A 20,693-nucleotide genomic window follows, 5' to 3' on the forward strand; every position below is an offset into this window, starting at 1 on the left:
TGCTCAGCGCTAGGGGACCTTTCTCAAGTGCGTAATGCACGCTAAATAGCGTTCTGCACGTTTGCATGGATTCCCTCATGAGCAGCACGGCTCCAACGTGTAGATGACAACACTGAGGCACAGAGAGGTTAAGTGGCTTCCCCAAGGTCACGCAGGCAGTCGGGGAAGACCAGGGTTTGAACACAGGCCATCAGGCTCTCATGACTCCTTCAGTCCGTCCAGTGTGTCACAACCAGCCACGTGGAGTCAGGTAACACGGGGGGCCTATAAGCACACACCATGGAGTAAGTACCCACTGGTGTCACTGGCACAGTGAGGCACTGATGGCGTCACTGCCTGAGAGTCAGCTTGGCGGCTCAGGGGACCTCAGCACAAGGACTAAAAGGCTGCTTCACCTGGGGTGACACAGGATTCCAGTAACAAGTGGCACAGCATCTGCCTCAGCAGCCCCCCCAGGCCCCCTGCCACAGCCAGAGAGAACTGGAGTGGCCTGAGAGAGACCTGCAATTAGTGGGTGCCCACTGCATGCCTGGCACTCAGTGAATCCTCACAGCACCTGGGGCAGGTGTGAACAGCCCCATCTTACAGATGAGGAAACTGAGGCTCAGAGGTGCTAAGTAGCCTGATGGAGGTCACACAGCTGGTCAGTGGGACTACCATCCAGCTCTGCTTCCAGAGCCTCACTCAGGCAGAGGAAGGGAAGGCCCTGGTCACTGGGTCTCTGTTAACCCCACCTCCTGCAGCCAAACACCCCTGGGGAGACGCCAGGTCACACGCCAAGCCCGCCCACCCTCCTGTGTCCAGCCCCTGCCTCTGCAGCCTCTCACCGTGGGGACCACAGCTCACACTCCCCCAGGACGCCCTCTCCTAATTCCTGCCAGGACGGGCACTGCTCTGCGCCTTACTCCTTTGCCCCAATAAGAACCCATGAGTCCGTAAGGAAAACGAATGCAATCAAGTTAAACTCATGCAGCGAGGACCAAGCCCACATGCTCTCTGTGCACAGAGGCCAGAGATCCAGGCACAGGGTCATGAGAAGGGGGTCAGGGGGAACCCCGGACTCCTCCCTGTCCTCCAGGCCCTCCTGGGTCCCCCTTTGGCAAGCTCCTCCTCCCACACTCAGCCCTGGTCCCCTGGCAAGCGCAGGCTGCGGCATGCCAGCTGCAAGCTCCTTGTCCAGCCAGCCAGCACCTGCGCGCAGGGCCGGGGGCAGGAAGCCTCAAGCATTGACAAGCGCATCTGAGCCTGTGGGTGGCAGGGACCTCAGAGAGCTCCTGGCCCAAGCGCACAGGGAGCTGGGAAGCTGAGGGCAGGTGGCCTCAGCGTCTAGAATCCAGGCCAGCCCTCTGCCCGCTGCCCATCCCCCATGAGCACCCCACCCATCCCGCTGCAATGGCCCAGGGCCTGCCCACTCTCCACACTGTCCCCTGGCCCTGGGCCAGCCCACCCAACACTGACTTAGCCTCAGTCTCATTGCTCAAGGCCCTGCTCTGCTACGACAAAGCTGGACGATATGATCGAGGGGTCCATGAGAACCCTTTTGGGGGATGTATGGCGACATCCAGTGAAGGCAGGGACGTGACAGCGTGTCCCCTTCCACGTCCACGTCCTCCCCAGAGAAACTCACATAAGGGCGCGAGTAGCCATGCCCAAAGACGGTCACTCGGCACTCTGAACCAGCCAAAAAACAGAAACCACCTTCATATCTTACAACAGAAGAAGGGCTAAACCGTGGTATGTTTGCACAGTGGAATATTATGTAGCGAGGATTCATAAAACAGCTCTCACATCTCAGCATGACGAAATCCTGAAACTGCACAGTTGACTGTAAAGCAAAGTGAGACAGGATCGGTCCTGTTTATGTGGCATTTAAAGGCCACATGTGATAGGACCTATTACCTAGGAACACACAGGCACATGAGCAAAAGCTGCAGGAAGGCAGGAGATTCTGCCTGCCGTCTTCACTGTGACCCCCCCCAGCGCCTAGAGCTGTGCCTGGTACACACGAGGCACTCCACAAATGCTCGCTGAATGACTAAACAAGGACAAGAAGGAAACCCACGCCCTTCAGAGTCACGGTAACCTCTGGAGGTGGGGATGAAACCAGACTGAGGCTTCCATGGGTGGGCCTCCAGGAAATCCCTGTTTCTCGTCTTAAAAAAAAACCATCAGAAGCAAACATGGCAAGACGTAAACACATGGTGAACATGGACCCAGAACCCAGGCCAGACCAGACTTCCTGACAGCAGTGACAGTGAGGGCGTTCTGGTCCCCCGTGTGCTGGAACCTCCTTTGTCCATCTGTGACTCAGGCCTCTCGGCCACTCTGGGCCCGAGCGCATCCAGGGGAGGTGCGTGGGGACCCTGCCTGGGCTGCCCTTCCCCTGCCGGCCATCTGGCTCCCAAAGTCCCACCTTCCCCGAAGGATGGGCTCTTCCCCAGCCAGCCCTCCCCTGACGCTGGAACCCTGTGCTTCCACCAGGCTCCAGGCACCTGCCAACTTGAACTTGACATGGAGTCTCCATTCGCGGAACTCGACATGACTTTCCTGTTGTGTCTTGTGGTCTCTGTGCCCTTTCCATTTGTGCTTTGCTGGCCTTGCCCGGTGTTCTCCGGGTTGTACCTGTGTCCGTGTCTGCCTGCAGCTGCTCTCCCCCAGGGCAGGCTGGCCCTGCATGTTCATTCATTCATTCATTCATTCAAGAAATGCCCTGCTCCACTCCTGGCATATTCAGTCCTTAGGAAATCATAGCAAGGCCCCTTCCTAGGAGGCTCACGGTCTGGTTGGGAAGCGAGACTGGAAGAGAGAGCGACCAGCCCAAGAAGGGTGCCAGGAGGAAGGCCCACTGGGCGCCAGGCCCACTGCACGCTTCCCCAGACGCTACACCTCCAGCAATGCTCCGGGACCCACATGCTCCACTGCTTTTCCTTCACTGAGTCAACAAACGTTTACTGGCAGCAGCCTCGAGGACAGAGCCCTAAACCCATGCAGCTGCTTTGCAGGGTGGGGGTGGGGAGATAGGGAGGTCAGGCGGTCAGAGCCGAGGGATGGAGGGAGGCTGGAGGGAGGCTGGGGGTGCTGGCCCCACTCTGCCAGGCAGGTGAGCACAGGTGAGCAGCTGACAGAGGCGGAGTTGCACTCTGCTCTGACATTTCTCCAGGAGCTGCTGCCCTGCCTGAGAGCCGGGAATTGAAACCACCTTGGACTCATAAATCCTACCCTCCAGTGAGAGATCACTGCTGAGATGACCTGGTTTTTCCATCGTCCGCTGCCTGGGACGGTCCACACTCGGCTCCCTCCATCAGCACAGACGTCCACAGAGAGCTTGTTTGAGGTCTGCGCCTCGGTGACACAGCATCACACAAAGCGCGATCACGCACCTGTGCTCAGCTCCCTCCCCCTGCACCTCCCTCCACCTGCCTAAGTAGGTCCTCTCCACCCGCTCCAGGCAGCCCCAGGTCCCCCACCTCCATGCCTGCCAGCCTGTGGGCGGCCCAGGGAAGCAGGAATGAAAGGCCTCCAACGGGAGCAGCCTGCTTCTGCCCCGCTTGCCCCAGGTAGGGACAGTCAGGGACCTGGGCCCCTGTTCCTTCCCAGCTCTCAGCCCCACCCTCCGAGCTGGGGAGCCCCTCCCCGCCTCCTGCAGCCTCTCCCTCACCTGGAGACCTGCTCACGCCAGGAAGCAGCTGGGCAGCCAGCTTGAAGGCAGGGGACAGCGAGGGCACGAGAAAGGGCACCGCGTCCTGGCCTCAGCCCCGGGACGCAGTGCCCACCCCTCCTGCTGCAGCACCGGGCCCTGGATCGCATTCGGCAACCCAGGCTGCTCCCTCCGCCCAAGTGGCCCCAGGCTCTGGGCCCAGACTGGGTGCAGGGGGAGAAAGGTCCTCCTCCAGGGCTTGGGGCAGCTGCCCTGCAGCCCAAGAGCGCAGGGGGCGGCGGGGCACCCCCCAAACCTGGCAGCTCGGCAGGAGGCAGGAGGTAGGAGGTCTCTTCTGCTCCCTTGTCCTTTTTCTTTCTTTTTTTGTCCTTTTAAATTTAAAGCAGGAGAAAAACAATGAAAGACAAATCCTAGGAAATCAAGTGGAAAAAATCTACATTAGGGCAAAATGTGAAGGCAGCAAATTGCAACACTGAGGGAAAGTGGGGGTTGTTACCCAACCCGAGGGGGTCCCCCAGGCTCCTCGTCCCTGGCAGAGAAGAGGGTGGTGGAGGGGGAGGCGAGGCGGAGGCCATGTGGCCTCACACACTCACATCACGCTCTCTCATACACACACACACTCACACACACTCACACTCACAAATCACACACTGTCCCTCACACACACTCACACATCACACCCCACACACACACTCACACATCACACTCTCACACACACACTCACACACACACACACACACTCTCCCACACACAGTCTCACACTGTTTCTCTCACAGGCACGGTTCTTTCTCTCTTCCTCCTCCTTCCGTCTCCAAAAGCCAGGCCCCATCCCCAGATCTGCTCTCAGGAAAGGGCGCAGGGGGTCAGTGACTAACAGCGCTGCGTTTGTTTACCACCAGCAGCGGAATCTTTGTCTGAATAAATGGAGCCGTGCGGACAGCAGAGCAACTGCTGGACGGGTGTCTGAGGTCGGGGCGTCCAGGGTGAGGGGCTGCGGCCAGGGAGGGGCTGCACTCCAGCCAGCTCCAGATCCAGCTGCCTCTGGGGCTCCGCCCGGTTCATAGCCACCACCCCCTTCCGCTCAAGCCTGAACCCAGTCCCCGCCGTCCAGGGTCCACTCCAGCCTCCTAAAGCACACACCCCTCTGCCTGCAACTCTTGGTGACTCCCGTGTGTGTATGCGTGTGTGCATGCGTGTGTGTATGTGTGTGTGTGAGTGTTAGAGTGAGTGTGTGTGTGGTGAGTATGTGTGTGTGCGCGTGTCAAAGTGTGTGCGTGCGAGAGTATGAGGTGAGTATGTTGTGTGGTGAGTATGCCTCTGTGTGTATAGTATGAGTATGTGCGTGTGTGTTTGCACGCGCATGTGTGAGAGAGTATGGGAGTGTGTGAGTGACAGAGTATGTAAGGGTGTGTGATATGTGTATTCGAGTGAGCGTATGAGCCTGTGAGTACGCACGTGTGAGGCCAAATATGCGTGTGTGAGCATGTGTGTGTATGTGCATAAGTGTGCGTGTGTGCATACGCATGTGTGAGTATGCATGTGAGTGACTGTGTGTATGAGAGTGTTGTGAGAGTGGGTGTGAGAGACCTCGGGGCTGCCCCTCCTCAGCTCTGCCACATGCAGCCTCACCCCAGGCCCCCAAGGAATCCGCCACCCGACAGGCGGGCACAGAGGCTGCTGGCTCAGGCAGGGGGGCCCCAAGGGGCTGGGGTGACCCTCTGGCACCCTCGAGGCCCTTCCTTTGCTGGGCTCCGGTATGTCCTCCGTGTCCATGTCCGTGTCCCTGCACCAGGCCTCTCGAACCTGCACGCAGCCCCCCCACCGCCCAGGACAGGCAGCAACCCCCAACCCACACCGGCCAGACCCAAACAGCCAAGCCGCGAGTGCCCGACTGGCAGGCACAGGAGGCCAGCGGGGCAGAGGCTCTGCAGGGATCCAAGGCACCACCTCCTCTGGAGACCTCCCCGATCCCACAGCCCCCTGTGACTTCTCCTTGGAGCCACACCTGGTCACACTGAGCGCCAGACGTCCGGGGGCACAGGCTCGGGCCTCAGGGTGGCCCACAGCCAGCGCCTGCCCTGCAGGACTCACCCGCAGCTCTGAGCACACAAGGGGGCGTCAGGCACCAGGACCGCCCCCCTCCATCCTGCCTTCTCCTGAGAGTTTACTCCACCTCGATGCACCCTCCTTGCCATGAGCGCTCAGGAAGGGACACCAGATGAAGCCCTGTCCCCAGGGACAGGGTGCTGGGCAGAAGCTGGGGCCTTAGCCTGGAAGCCCAGGGACGGTCCAGGGCAGAACCCACAGTCTTTGTCCTGAACGCTCTCAAGGCACCACCTTCCCCACCGCCCACATCACTCCCAGTCCCCCAGTCACACAAACAGACACACTACACACTCGAGCCCCAAAGCACACATGGGCTGGAGCCCACATTCACTTGCTACTTCTCTCTGTCACTTAGGAAGATAGTGTGACAATCTCTACAATTCTAACTTAAGACCCTCTGTTAATGAGACCTGCGTTGACATGACGCTGTCTCTGAGCTGACTCAGGAATTACGGGACGCGTGGCCTCAGGCACTGGTGCAGGGGGCCTGGCTGCGGAGTACTGACGGGGTGGGGTGGTGACTAGTGGGGAGACTGCTCACCCCCATGGAGAACTGGGCAGGACCTGCAGGCACAGGGTGCTGGCCTGCTGTGACACCTGGGCTGTCTCCGCACAGGTGGGTCCAGGCCCCATCTCAACCACCCATGTGATAAAAGCCAAGCTCCCCGACCTCTCTGAACCTCCACACCCACATCTGTGAAATGGGACCCCACCATCCCCACTCCCCAGAGAGCAGGGCTACGGTGAGGATTAAAGGGGGCACCTGCGGACAGGCCCCCCCACCACTGGGGGCCATTCTGGGGAGGGGCCAGGCTGTGGGGGACTAGGCCAGGCAGCTGGGGCTCAGAGCATCTGAGCGGGGACACTGTCCCCTCCCCTGAGGCGGAAGCACTGGGCAGCGCGGGGTGCTCAGAGCTGCATTATTCATGGCACTTGGCTCTGAGCAGAGGGAAATTTGCTGAGTGATCAACCTAACATCTTAACACAAACCCATTTAGGCAAAACACCTTTGAAGCGAGAAAAGCAGAAGAAAAGAGAGAGAGAAAGAAGCAAAGGTATCTGGAGGCAGGTGGTGGCAGGAGGGGACAGGGGGAGCAGAGAGATGGCTGGTTCCCAGCCCCCACGCCAGCACCCCCCTATTCTTGGTGGCCATGCCAGGCCTTCCTCAACAGAGGGGATCCCACCCATTCCTCAGAGTCGGTCCAGAGACGGAAAGGAGTCCGCCTGAGGCTCACACAGCACATCAGGCCAGGACGGCTGAGTGTGAGTTCTGAGTCCTCTGCTCTTCAAAGCCACTTTCAGAACAAGACCCCTCAGCTCCAGTGACATACCTGGATCACGTGGCAGCTTTCCGGCCCCTTCCTTGGCCTCACAACGCCACACGCCATGGCGAGGCCACTTTCTCCAACGCAGCGCAAACTCTGCCACCCCAGAGCCTTTGCCGGTCCCTCTGCCAGAAATACCCACCCTTCTTCTCTACTTGTGACCCCCCCCGACCCCCGCTGCTGCCCCCAGCCCCAAGCTCCATCTCTCCACCCCAGATCCTCTGCCCAGTGAGGCTCATCGCTGCCCACCCAGGCTGTCATCTCTTCTCTGGAGGCCCCCGTCCTCCACCCGTGCTGCCCCGGGTTTGCAGCTCCTGTGCTTCAGGGATAGAGCCAGGCTGCCTGGGTTCATCCCAGCTCTGCCACTTCTTAGTGACTCTGAACAAGTGACTCCCCTCTGGGCCTGTGACCTCACAACAGAACACGAAAAAGCGAGTTAATACACGCACCCGTGCCTGGCACATAAGGACTCAGTGTTTGCTGCTAGAACACTGTGGTCAGTTTCCTCCGGCAGCCCCCGAGCCCTTCGAGGGGAAACGGTGCCTTTCTCTTTCTTCGCCCCCGTTTCCAGCAGAGTGCCAGGCACACAGTAGGCGCTCAATCAATGTTGGTTGAACTGAGCCTAATTTCCAGCCATGAGGTCTGCCTGGCCTCTTCACCCCAGACCCCTTGGGAAGAGGAGGCAGCGCTGGGCTGGTGGTGCCCACCCCACCCCCGGGTCTGCAGGGGCATGGAGAAGATGACCTATGGTAGCTGCAGGGCAGAGCAGGAACCGAGGCTCAGCCAGGGGGCAGGGGCCGGGTTTGGGGCCGGCAGCTGGGCTCACGGTGTGGCCGGAGCAGAACAGACAGCTGTAGGCTGGGATGAAATATTTAGGAGCCCACATCCCCAGGAAGTGAAAACTGACAGGTGAAATGAAATGCTGCAATGTAATTACCCAGGCAGGCCAAGCATGTTCCCCCACCCGCCCCCAGTGGCAGGCTCAGGCCCTCCCACATGCCACCAGCAGGAGGCACCGGGTAACCAAGTCCTCTAGGACCCCGGTCTTCAGGCCCACTCAGGGGGAGGGATGGCAGGCCGCTGGGCTTGGGCTCCTCCAAGCCGACCCTTCTGATGGCAGAGGGTGGAGGCCTGGGCCCACCCTGGCACTGGAAGTACCTAGGTGAGGCCTCAGCTTCTGTGGCCAGAAAGCAGGCTGCCGACGCCCCCACAGGAAGGATCAAGGTGGTGGGTGTGAGTGTGCCCCCTAAATCAGCCGTAGGGGAGGACGGGGCAAGGGGGCAGCCCCCACAAGGAGGGGAGTGCAGAGAGAAGGCAGCCTGAGCCTGCGGACCTTCGGAGGCTTTCCTGAGGCGCCGGGCTGCCCCAGGGCTGAGGGACAAAGGCCGGGGACTGAGGCCCAGACGTGGCCCTGAGCTGCAGAAGTGCTCACCCTGCCCCCAACACCTGTGCCAAGCTCTGCCAATACTGCTGAGGGAGAACTTGGGGCCCAGAGCCTGAGGCCTGATTGGCCAGACCTGGGGGTGGAGAGACAGAGGGAGGGATGGAGAGGGGAGGCCAGGCCTGGGTCCTGGGAGCAGGCTGGAGTGGGCTCGGGCATCCAGGATGGGGCAGGGTGGGGGAGTGCTCAGCTGACCTGGCCTTTCTGCAGCCCCCACCCTGCAGTCAGGGTGGGCAAACTACCAGCTGCAAGTGTCTAGGGTGGGACCTTTTTCCTAGTGAGTGACTGTGCCGTGTCACAGTGTTGCAGTCTGAGGGTACTAAGTACCAGTAGGGACTCGTGATGCTTATACTGACATTTAAAGGCGCCCCAGGTGCCTGGCTGGGCTGGGACTGCCCAGAGCTGAGCGGTCCTATCTAATATGAACCAGGGCCCAGAGGCTGGTGACCTGCCCAGGGCAGCCGAGCACGTGTCACTCACAAGACGCTGCCTGACCCGGCTCCAAGCTGGCTCCATGTCCAGGGGGCAGGCCCAGCCTCCTGGTGGTAGCTCCTGGCCCCTGGGACCCTGACCCTTGTGCACCCCAATTCTGGTCAATGACACCTACCTGTGACCCTCAGCCTGACGGGGCCCCTCCCCCAACACACCTGACTGTCCCCTCTGCCCTTGTGCCCACCCCCCCCCCTTGTGCCCACCCCCCCCTCTCCAGACTCCTTCTCATGCCAGCTTCTGTCAGGTCTTGAGGATGGGCTCAGGCCCCCTCCTCCAGGAAGCCTTTGGAGGTGTCCCCAGGCGCCTTCTCCCCTGTGCCCGTAACCATCCCAGGGTCTCGGTCACTGCAGTAGTCCCAGGGTGACTACTGGACTGGACAGCTCTGAGCTCCAGGGAGAGGGCCCCTGCCCAGCCCAGAGCAGAGCATCCACTGACTCAGCAGTGATTTACTAAGCTCCTCCCAGTGCCAGGGCCGCCCGAGACGCTGTGGGGACAGCCGGGAACAGGACAGAGAAGAATCCTGCCCTGGAGTTCCTCTCGTGGCTCAGCGGGTTAAGAACCCAACTAGTATCCATGAGGACTCGGTTCCATCCCTGGTCCCGCTCAGCGGGTTAAGGATCCAGCATTGCTGTAAGCTGTACCTAGGTCACAGATGTGGCTCGGATCCTGCACTGCTGTGGCTGTGGTATAGGCCAGTGGCTCCAGCTCTAATTCAACCCCTCTCCTGGGAACTTCCATATGCTACAGGCATGGCAAAAAGCAAAAATAAAAAAGAAGAAGAATCCTGCCGTCAAGGAGCTGACATCCATTTATGAAGCAGACTTAGATGCTGTGGAATGAAAGCGTGAATGAAAAAATGAGTGAATGGCTAACTGACTGACTCAGAGCTGGCCTCCCATCCAGACGGCCTCTTGGCCCCACTCCAGCTGCCAGCTCCTGTCCCTCGGCCGCTCTCCCTGCCTCCCCCTCACTCCCCCGCCCCATCCTGTCTCCTGTCCTCTCTCCATCTCTCAGGCACACACCCTCCATGGTCCCTCGCAGCTCAGAAGCGCATCCTGCCACCCCCACTACCCCGATGCCGCCCTCCTCCCCTCCTCTCTCTCTCCCAGCTCTGGGGTGTCTGCAAGTTGCCTCTCTCCGACCCTGTTTCCCATCTTAAAGTGGGGCAGGCAGACAGGCTCTGAGAGATGGTAAAGGGACCCCCAACCCTTACCATGTCCCCCCTCCGACCCTTCTCCTTGCTCCCTCTCCTCTTGTTTGTCACTTTGTCCTGTTCCTTCACACACACACTACCCCCGCCCTGTGCCCCATCCCAAGGCCTCCCTCAGGCCCCAAGGCGTCTGCAAGATGGTCGTTAGCTTTCCTTCTGGCTCATTAAAAATGAGAATTTGCATAGAATATCCATATGATCATTCTGTCTACAGCAGAATGGGGCACAGATCTCATGAGTCAGGGAGGGGGGACCCAACCCGGATGAGGCCAAGCGCTCCCCCTGGCGTCTGACGCCTCAGAGGCAGCCCCTCACCCCCTCCAACCCTTTGGTGGCCTCTCTGATGCTAGGTCACCCACTTTTGTCCTCCGTACAATAGCCAGCCCAGAGGGACTGCAGTCACCCCCCTGTGTGACTGGAGATGATGGAGAAACAGGACCAGGAAGAGTGTCTTCTCCGGACCCACAGCGAGTCCCAGGCAGGGTCAGCACGACCACGTGGGCCAGCCACACACACACAGACACACACACACACACACAGACACACACACACACACACACACACACACACCGCTCCAGGAGGAAGAACCGCCCAGCTGCCGCTCAGGCTCCCTGCTGTTGCTCTGGGGCAGGCCCGGGAGGCTCTTCCTGCAGCCCCCTCCTCAAGGAAGCACCCCTTCCCCCAATCCCTGCCCTGCTCCCTCCAGATAATAACCATCTAGCCGGATGCAGAGATCTGGGGAGACAACTGCTCCAAATCTCTCGCTGCAGCTATATAAGCCCATTCAGACCTGCCTCGTCCCAAAAAGGATTCACAGCAGTACCCAGAAATAAACACACTTACCTAAAAGAGAAATTGCTAACAAAATCGAGGGGAAGAGGCCAGCACTTTATGGACGAGGCTTCAATCAGAGTCCAGGGACCAGCTGAGAACTGGCCATTTGTTTGCTGGGACCTGAGCCAACCAGGGCTTCCCCAGGGTCTGGCGCTGGGGTGGGCGCCTCTACCCAAGGGTGCTCAAGCAGAAGCGCCTGGGCGACCCCCGGGAACAAGCCAGGAGCAAGTCCTGGGGGCAAAGGCTTCCAAACACACCCGGGATCTGTCCCTTGTCACCACCACCCCACGTCCCAGTCACCATCCCTTGTGACCTGGAGGACAGCAGTGGCCTCCACACTGGCCTTCCTGCTTCAGGCCTGCAGCCTCTTCCCCACACAACAGCCAGAGGGACCCTGGTACACCAAGTCCACAGTGCCCTCCTCAGCTCACAACCTTCCTGGGCTCCGGTCTCACGTAAGCCAAAGCCAGAGCCGGCCCAGGGCCCAGAAGGCCCCCCGCCCCCGCTCTGTCCCCCTCACTCACTTGCTCCAGACTCTGGGGGTCTCCATCTTGGGGACTCTGCACTTGGGAGTCCTGATTCCTCGTCTGGGACACGTCCCACAGATGTCCATGGGGCTCGCGTCCTCCTATTTGGGCCCCGCCTGGACGTCCCCTGCAGAAGAGCCTTCCTTGGGCACCCATAGGAAAAGTTTCCTCCTGCCCCTCCCTGCCTACTTACATTGCACGCTGCTTTGGGGGTTTTGTTTTGCTTTTTAGGGCCACACCTGCAGCATATGGAGATTCCCAGGCTAGGGGTGGCATTGGATATGTAGCTGCTGGCCTTTGCCACAGCCACAGCAGTGCAGGATCTGCGACTACACCACAGCTCACGGCAACGCCGGATCTTTAACCCACTAAGCAAGGCCAGGGATCGAACCTGTGTCCTCATCAACGCTAGTCAGATCCATGAACCGCTGAGCCACAACAGGGACTCCTGCTTTAGTCTTCACAGCAACAGCCATTGCCTCTGCAACTACTCTGTACAGTGAGGGACACGTTTACTGTGAGCGCCTCTAATGCCCCCCAGACACGAGCTCACAGATCAGGGGCTTCATCTGTTGGGTCCACTGCAGCTTCTCCCAGGTCCTGGTCCAATGCCCAGCGCACAGCAGATGCTTAGTAACCCGGGGTTACACAGCCACACAGAGATGGAGCCGGGACTAGAACGGGGCCCTGACACCTCACCCCACTCTGGTTAACAATGGCAGGGACACCGCCAGCAGCTCAGGGCCTAGCGCACCGCCCAGACGGTGCTAGTGGTGCCCCTGTGCGCACTCATGTAAGGCTCACCAGAACCCAGAAGGGAAGTGCTGCCAGTATCCCCACTTCATGAGGTGGAAAATGAGGCCAAGACCCCAGCAACCACTCAACATCGCACAGCACCTGACTCTTCAGCCCTCTGTGGTGGCATCCGGTGAGAACGGGACTCAGAAGGCCAAAGCCACGAAGGGCTGCAACCAGCAAAAGGAAGCTTTTCTTTTCTTTCTTTCTTTCTTTTTTTTTTTTTTTTTTTTGTCTTTTTGCCTTTTCTAGGGCCGCTTCCTGTGGCATATGGAGGTTCCCAGGCTGGGGTCTAATCGGAGCTGTAGCCACCAGCCTACGCCACAGCCACAGCATCTCAGGATCTGAGCCGTGTCTGCAACCTACACCACAGCTCACGGCAATGCCAGATCCTTAACCCACTGAGCAAGGCCAGGGATCGAACCCACAATCTCATGGTTCCTAGTCGGATTCATTAACCACTGAGCCATGACGAGAACTCCAAAAGGAATCTTTTTCTTTTTAAATTATGGCCACACTTGCAGCATATGGAAGTTCCTGAGCCAGGGATCAAATCCAATCTGCAGCTGTGACCTACTCCCCAGCTGGGGCAAGACTGGATCCTTTACCCACTGTGCCACAGAGGGAACTCCATGGGAAACTTTTTTAAAACCCCAAGAAATCTTCAGACATGTTCCACAGAGGAGGCCAGTGAGAGCAAACGTTGCCTTCTGCCGAGAGGGCAGTGATGCAAACACAGAGCAAAAGGGCTCAGTGTCCAGTGCCTTCTTCCTCTGTCAATCCCATCAAGCTTAGCAACAACCTCAGATGCACCCATCCCTGTCCTGACCGGCGGGGTGAACACGTCACAGGTGAGTCAGAGACAGGAAAACAGCCGGATGACAGCAGCCCGAAGGACTCACCAAATCAAGAGGCGCCAGCCCCACACCAAAGGCCAGAAGGGCAAGGAAATCAGCAGACAGGAGACGTCCCCAAGGCCGCAGGGCAGCTCAGCAGCATCTCCACAGCAGGACAGAGGCCGACCGGGCAATTACCAAGCAGTCACAACGACACCAGCACCCTGCTGATCTCCAAGCCCTGGCCAGGAACCTCAGATGGGACATGCGGGGCCCCGTGGCTCGGTGGGGTGCCCATACCAGGTCCCCTTCGTTTCTACCCACAGCACAGTGACCGGCAGCAGACCAGCAGGCAGAAGGTGAGACTGGTCTCAAGCTCAGGGCGGCCTGGTTGATAACAGGAATGGTGGGGACTGGCTTTGGGGTGGGGGTCCCCTTCCTGGGCTGGGGGTCCCCTTCCCTCCCACATCCTTGGAAAATGCCTGGTCAGTGGGCAGCACACGCGCAGTGCCAATGGAGGATCCTGGGCTGTGAGGTCCAGAGGTCTCCACTCAAGAAGATACTGCAAGGCATCCCCCCGGCAGAGGCTCCACACCAAGCCAGCGGTGGGACCTCTCCCCACATCTGGCTCTCAGCCCATCTCCACCACATACGAGGTCACATGCCGTAGGCTCTGTCCCCACGCAGTTGGCCCCCCATCATCCCTGAACAAAAAGAGCAAGCCTGAGGGGCCCCCACTGGACGCCCTCGCCTTTAGGCCACAGGAGCCGTTTGGTTCTCACGCTTCTCTGAGAAAAGGATCCTAAACACTCTGTCCGTGAGCGTCCGGGGGTGTTCTCAGAACAGGCCAGAGTCGTGGGAACAAGCCGTAATGAGCCTTGGCGAACGAGAAGGATGCCTGGAGCCAGGCGCCTGGGACTGGAAGGGCGCGGCCAGCCGGAGGTCGAGCTGAGACGCGCCCACCCCTGCTGTGATGGATAGAGGCCCCAGAAGGGCAGTGATGCACCCAAGAGCACCAGGCTGGGCAGCTCTTCATGCTGCGAACACCTACTGAGGCCCCACTGGGCACAAGAGAGGGCCAGGGTCCCAGAGCCTGGGGATCCAGCCCTTCCTGGCCTCAAAGGGCCCAGTCAAGTGGAAGAGGAGATGGGAACACTGAGCAGGTGCTGCGGCGAGAGTGACAGGGCTCCCAGGAGGCCGGCCCTGGGAAGGTCACAGCCCTCCCCTCCCCCCAGGAAGCAGGGCTGCAGGGGGGATGGGCTTTGCCCCAGGGCTGTGATGGGCAGGGCAGACTTCCCAGGGCCTGAGTAACCTGGATGTGGCAGTCGGACATGACCCCAAGTGCCAAAACTTTTCTTCAACACAGGATTGGCCTGAAAGAAGCAGCTTGGCTCCGTCTCACGTTGGTCCCCACCCTGTGGCCCCCACGACCAGGCCAGGCCCTGCCCCGGGTCCTGCCTCTGCTCTCTCCTCCCAGGCTCCTGCTAGAGCTGTTCCCCCACCTGCTGTTCCTTCCTCTCTGTTTGGCCAAGGGCCTGGCACCTGCAGCCCTGGAGGGACCTGCTCACTTTCGAGTGCATCCCTGTTCCTCCCTTCAGGGCCAGGCCGACTACCGAGTGCCTCCTGCTCTGGACGGGTGGGTGCCAGGTCTGGCCGTGCCTGCTCGCCCACGTCAGCCGAGAGCCAGCCGGGCCCACAGCCTGTCTCCTGTCCTCACGTGGGGCTGGTACCCGGCAGACGGGAAATAAATCCAGACGCACAGCCAGCCGGAAACTCCGGGGCCTGGAAGGCTGGGCCTCTCCCACTCCCGCTTCTGAGGCAGGCAGCCCATCAGCAGGCAGCGTCCCAAGGCAGGCGCCATGGCGAAGTGAAGAGGGCTCTCTGTCCTCACGTGTCGGGTTGGGCTGGGGAGGGCCAGGACATCCGTGGGGACCCCAGATGCCTAGGCCCTGTCAGCCTCTGTCTGCCCTTCTGCAGACTGGGAGAGCAAGCCCAGGCCCCGGAGAAGTGAGTGGCTGCCAGACTCCCTGGTCGGTCACCCATTCCACAAACATTTACTGAGCAACTACTATGTGCTAGGACTGAGCGAGAGGCTGGGGGGAGGCACCCAGGAAAAAAACAGGCAAAAAATCTCTGCTCTCATGGACCAGAGACAAAGAACAATGTACTTGTCAAGAAGAAAACCAAAGCAGGGAGTAGGAAACGGAGAGGAACAGGCTGGGGCAAGGCTTGTTTTAGATACGGTGGTCAGAGAGGCCCCTCTGAAGCAGAACACCTGGATAGACAGCTAATGCACTGAGGACCGGCCGCACAGGTCCCAGGCAGGGCGTCCCAGGCAGAAGGAGCAGCCTGTGCAAAGGCCCTGTGGCCAGCTTGCACCTGGCCTGTTGGAGGAGCAGGAAGGAGGCTGATGCAACTGCAGCAGAGCCTGGGAGGAGAGTGGGAGGAGACGAGGCCCAGGAGGGGAAGTGGGGAGGGAAAAGCGGAGTGGGCACTCTAAGGATCCCCCCCTTGAGGTTTCTGGATCCTGGGGGTGCCCCTCGGCAAGTCTCTCCTCTCTGGTCTCCCAGAAAGATGGGCAATTCCAGCCTCTCTGGGGGGCACAGCTCCTTCCAGCTGGCCAAGCTCTTTCCCCTGCCCTCTGGCCCCCCATTTACAGCCAGAGAAGCACAGTCCAAAGATGTCACAAGGCCAGAGGGATGAGGTGCCCTAGTCTTGGGCCTCCAGCTGCCAGCCTGCTGGCCGCCATGTGGACAGGGCCATCTACATGCAAGTCTGACGCTCAGCCGTGTGAGCTGGAGCTGGAGGTCAGACCGGCAATAGCTTGACGCACTAGCGTCTCTGGAATATCAATGGGGGACGCAGCAGGCAGGGAGGCTTTAGAATTTTCCACTGTGCGGGGGACAGGACGTCCGCTGAGGGGCGGGCCTGAGCCACACCCAGGAAGGCCATCTTATTCCACCCCAGGAGCACAGGCCTGGATGTGCCCGAGGCACTGGAATCATTCCCTGGAGGGGACCAGAACCAAACTCCTAAGGTGACCCCCCCCGGAGAGGGCCCTTCCAGGAGCTGACCCGTGTCCTTTCTGCCATGTGCACCGAGACGGGGAGCCACACTGGATGCAAACTCCTGCTACTTTCTGGCTGTGTGGCCTCAGGGGATTACTTAACCTCTCTGGGCCTCTGTGTTGCCATCCATATGACGGAGTTGTCTTGAAGGAGAAATAGATTGACACGAATGAAGCACAGAGAAGGTCTGGTCACTGGCTCCATAAACGTGACCTACTGATACTGTCATTCTCCTGTCACCCACCCTGCAGCCCTGAGCTCTGACAATTCCATGTGGCCTCAGGCAGGACCCTTGACTTCTGAGCCTTTTGTCCTCATCCGTGACATGAAGCACTGGTGCAGGGAAACCGAGGCTCACGCAGGACCCCATGGATACGGAAAGGCTGTGGGGGTAGAGAAGCTTACACTCCAGACTCCCACCCCTGAGCACGCCCAGGACAGGGGCGGGTGGCGCCCGGGACCAGGCCACCCCCTCCAGCCTATCTGGCTTTATCTCCAGAGCCCAGGCAGGGCCTGCTCTGCATACCTAATCCCAGCCCTGACTGTGCCCCCGCCTTTCCCGCACCTGGTAGGGTCGGGGAGGCGGGGAGGGGGCTGCAGAGAAGGCAGAGCCCACCACACACACACACACACACACACACACACACAAGCACACACATTGCCTACCACCTGTCAGACACACCTACAGGGGCAGGCCAGCTGGGCACACATCCAGAAAATCACATGGCGCACCCCTCCCCACCACATGTATGTGTGCACACGCATGTGCACACGCAAACGTGCACACGCGCACATGCGCTCTCATATGTGCACACACATGTATGCATGCTCGCACATGCACAGGCTGTCCTGGCTGTCTTTGGGGGTCCCCTCTCTGCCCTCTCACCATCAGACCAGCTGTTCTGTAAGAACCGGAACCAGGCTGGCCTGGGCTCCTGTGGTTGTCCCCTAGTCCTGTCTGAGAACGTGGCTTGTAGCCTCCTTGGGCCTTCGCGTGCCCGGGCCTCCCCAGGTGTGGCTGGCACCAGGGCGGGGGGGCGGGGAGGGGCCTGTGGCCCAGGCAGCTGGACCCCCAGTAGCAGCCCTCTGAGCCCCCACCTCTACTGACCAGGAGCACATTTCATTCTGGTAACAACTGGTTTATCCCCATTTCACAGATGAGGAAACCAAAACCGAGAGAGACTGAGTGACCGTCCCAGGACCAAGCGCCAGTAAGTGGCCGAGGCCAGCCCCTGAGCCCTGTGCTGTCACCTCTATGAGGAGAGCTGGGGGAGGCAGGCAGTGCAAGGTAGAAGGGCATGGGTCTGACAGTCCAGATCCAACAGCCTGGCTCCAAGTCCTGCTCCCACACCTCGCTGTGTGAGCCTGAGCAAGCCCCTTCACGCTGAGCCCCAGTTTGCTCATCTCTAAAATGGGGACAAAGCACCCGGCCTGCAAGATGGTCATCAGGACATGTGATAAGGCAGCAAGGGGGCCTGGCACAGGGCAGGGTCCAGCCCATGGCCATCGGACAGCTCAGGGCATCAGCCACATGGTGGAGTGATCAGGGCGGGAGGGCCGGGTGCGGATGGGGGCTGGGAAATGTCATGCCAGGGCTTTCCTCAGGCCCTGTGCCAACGGCCCGAGCCCTGCTGGGCCTTCCCCTCCGTGCCCCCCACCCCCACTCCCAGTGCACCTCTGAGCAACTGGCAGATGACACACTTCAGAGGAGGAATCAATACAATATACAGCCAAAGACATCTTTAATCTTTTGCAGGGATTAGGCTACAAGGTACAGCAGCCCCTTTCTACTGGCCGCTCAATTCTGATTTCAATTGGGGCAGCTGGAGCGTGGCTTTCTCTCTCCTTTCCTCTCCCCTCGCCTAAGACAGTTCGCCAAAGCACACTTCATGCAGCAGGTGGGGCGGGGAGCCAGCCCGGGGCTGCCCACCCAGACAGAGTCTGTGGGCATGGGAGACAGACCCTCAGTGAAGGGATGGAGCCCTGGGGGCAGGGGCTCAGGGAGGGGGCACCAGGAGGCTGGTGCAAAGTAGCTAGTTCTTGTATTTTTCTAGAAGTCCTTCTCTTTTTTTTTTTTTTTGCCATTTCTTGGGCCGCTCCCACGGCATATGGAGGTTCCCAGGCTAGGGGTCTAAGCAGAGCTGTAGCTGCCAGCCTACGCCAGAGCCACAGCAACGCAGGATCCGAGCCGCGTCTGCAACCTACACCACAGCTCACGGCAATGCCGGATCCTTAACCCACTGAGCAAGGCCAGGGATCAAACCCGCAACGTCATCGTTCTTAGTCGGATTCGTTAACCACTGAGCCACGATGGGAACTTCTAGAAGTCCTTTTAAAAATCTTGAGTTGACTTCATATTTTGTAACAACTCAATGTCTGATGAGATGTTTGTAAGAAATACAAATAGTCTTAGCTTCAGCCAAAACACAATGCCCAGGAGTTGCTGTCATGGCGCAGCGGAAACGAATCCGACTAGGAACCATGAAGTTGCGGGTTCAATCCCTGGCCTCGCTCAGTGGGTTAAGGATCCAGCATTGCCGTGACCTGTGGTGTAGGTTGCAGATGCGGCTCAGATCTGGTGTTGCTGTGGCTGTGGTGTAGGCTGGCAGCTACGGCTCTGATTGGACCCCTAGCCTGGGCACCTCCATATGCCGCTGGTGCGGCCCTAAAAAGACGAAAGACAAAAAAATTAAAAATAAAACACAATGCCCAGAGCTCACCCTAGTCCCTAGCCTCTCCCACACTTACACCAGTGTGTGTCCCTCCAGGCCGTGTGTGTGTGTGTGTGTGTGTGTGTGTGACTGTCATTGTCATACCCCTTCCCTTACGCAGGGCTGGTCCACTGGGGTCTCAGTTAAAGTACTAGGAAATGGGCACAAGATAGTGACAAAAACAAAGCAATGAAGACCTGTGGTCCTGGAGCCAGACTGCTGCCTGGGTTCAAACTCCTCCTCCCTCCAACTTGCTCTGCAACCCAGTGCCAAGTATTATAAGGTCTCTCTGTGCCTGAGCTTCGTCCACTGCAAAGCAAGGGTACCTGTCTCATAGGGTGGGTGGGTTACCCGAAATGACGTGTACACGGGGTCAGCCTGCGCCCAGCTGGCAGGGGGCCTATGTGAGTACGGGGGTGGCTTCTAGGTCACCACTCAGGGTCAGGACATGGGGGTTCTGGACCTCTGTCCCTGCCCCCATCCAGCACCCCCCTCCCCACATCCGACTGAGGGTGCATGGAAGGAGCCCAGCCATCCAGGAGGAGGGGAACCTGCCTGGCAGGGTGGGCGGAGCCTCCCAGGGTCTGAGCAAAGAAAGAGGGACTTGGGGGCAGCGGGGAAAGGGGCAGGAGTGGGGTCTGTCCGCCCCCGCTTCCATCTGCAAGGGACCAGCTGCTGGAGCCTCAGCCAGCGCTGCCCCACTTCTGCCACCCGCCGCCCTCTCCACCAGGTCACAAGCACCCGAGCTGCGGCAGCTGTACAATTAAAGGGGTTTATGTGAGATTTATAGTAGGATTATGCCCGCGGGGTGTTACCAACGCCAGCCTCTGGACACTCTGTGGTCCTTGGGAAAAGCAATTAGGGTCCCGGGTTATATGGGTATAAATATACAGATGCCATGCCCAAGGTCGAGGGTGCCACAGCGAGCTATTTAGAGACAGGGCCTTGGGGAGGCTGAGGGAGGAGGCAGAGGCCCTTTCTGCAGGGAGGTGGGCCTGCCGGGCCGGAGGGCCTCCTGCTTACCGGCACACCCCACGCAACAGCCCCTCGCCCCTTGGCCCCAAACCAGCATTCTGCATGGCAGGGCCCACCCCACCCAGGTAGAGCCCCGGCCCAAGGGCCTGTCTGCCCCTCTGGATGCCCAGCACCCCACGGTCCCACAGGCTACCCTCCCTCCATGGTCAGAGGCCCGGATCGTGGCCCACGTGGTGTCAGCCCTTGCTTGCTAGATGAAAGCCGCATCACTTTGGGGAGAACAACTGAGGGATGTGGTGCGTTTGGAGGGGGAGATCCGAGAGCAGAGGTCTTTCCTGTCCTTCCCCAAATCCCACCTGCGGGGCACCCACATCCCTGAACCAGCACAGCCGCATCCCCTGCCCCCCTGCAGCCCCTGCCCCCCACCAGACGCCCTGATTTTAAGGGCTCTGAATTCCCCCAAACAAATCCTCGCTCCAAAAACTTGCTGGTGGCCCCCTGGCTCCTGGGTCCCTGAGACCCCCTCAAACAAGGCCACCTTCCTCTGCCGGATCCCTCTGGCTGCCTGACCGTGTCTGCACAAGTCCTTCACACCCACCCCAGACCCAGAAGTCCCCCAGACACCCCCCGAGGCGGCCACAGGCCCGGAGGGGACGCCAGGTGGTGAGGGGCTGCCTGGTGCAGGAGAGCCCACGGCAGGACACGCTCGGCCACC

The 20,693-nt window shown here is 59.7% G+C and overlaps 1 protein-coding gene across 3 annotated transcripts in view; it reads right to left on the minus strand.

Moving 5' to 3' along the window:
• GRM4 (glutamate metabotropic receptor 4) overlaps positions 1–20,693 on the minus strand; it is a 100,129-nt gene that overhangs the window by 33,397 nt on the left and 46,039 nt on the right. The window lies entirely within an intron of this gene.

This window comes from Sus scrofa, chromosome 7, assembly GCF_054392235.1.
Source record: "Sus scrofa isolate SSC_HxYL_T2T_F1_AM1 chromosome 7, Sscrofa_HxYL_maternal_Yorkshire_Landrace_v2.0, whole genome shotgun sequence".
In the NCBI taxonomy this organism is placed as follows: domain Eukaryota; kingdom Metazoa; phylum Chordata; class Mammalia; order Artiodactyla; family Suidae; genus Sus; species Sus scrofa.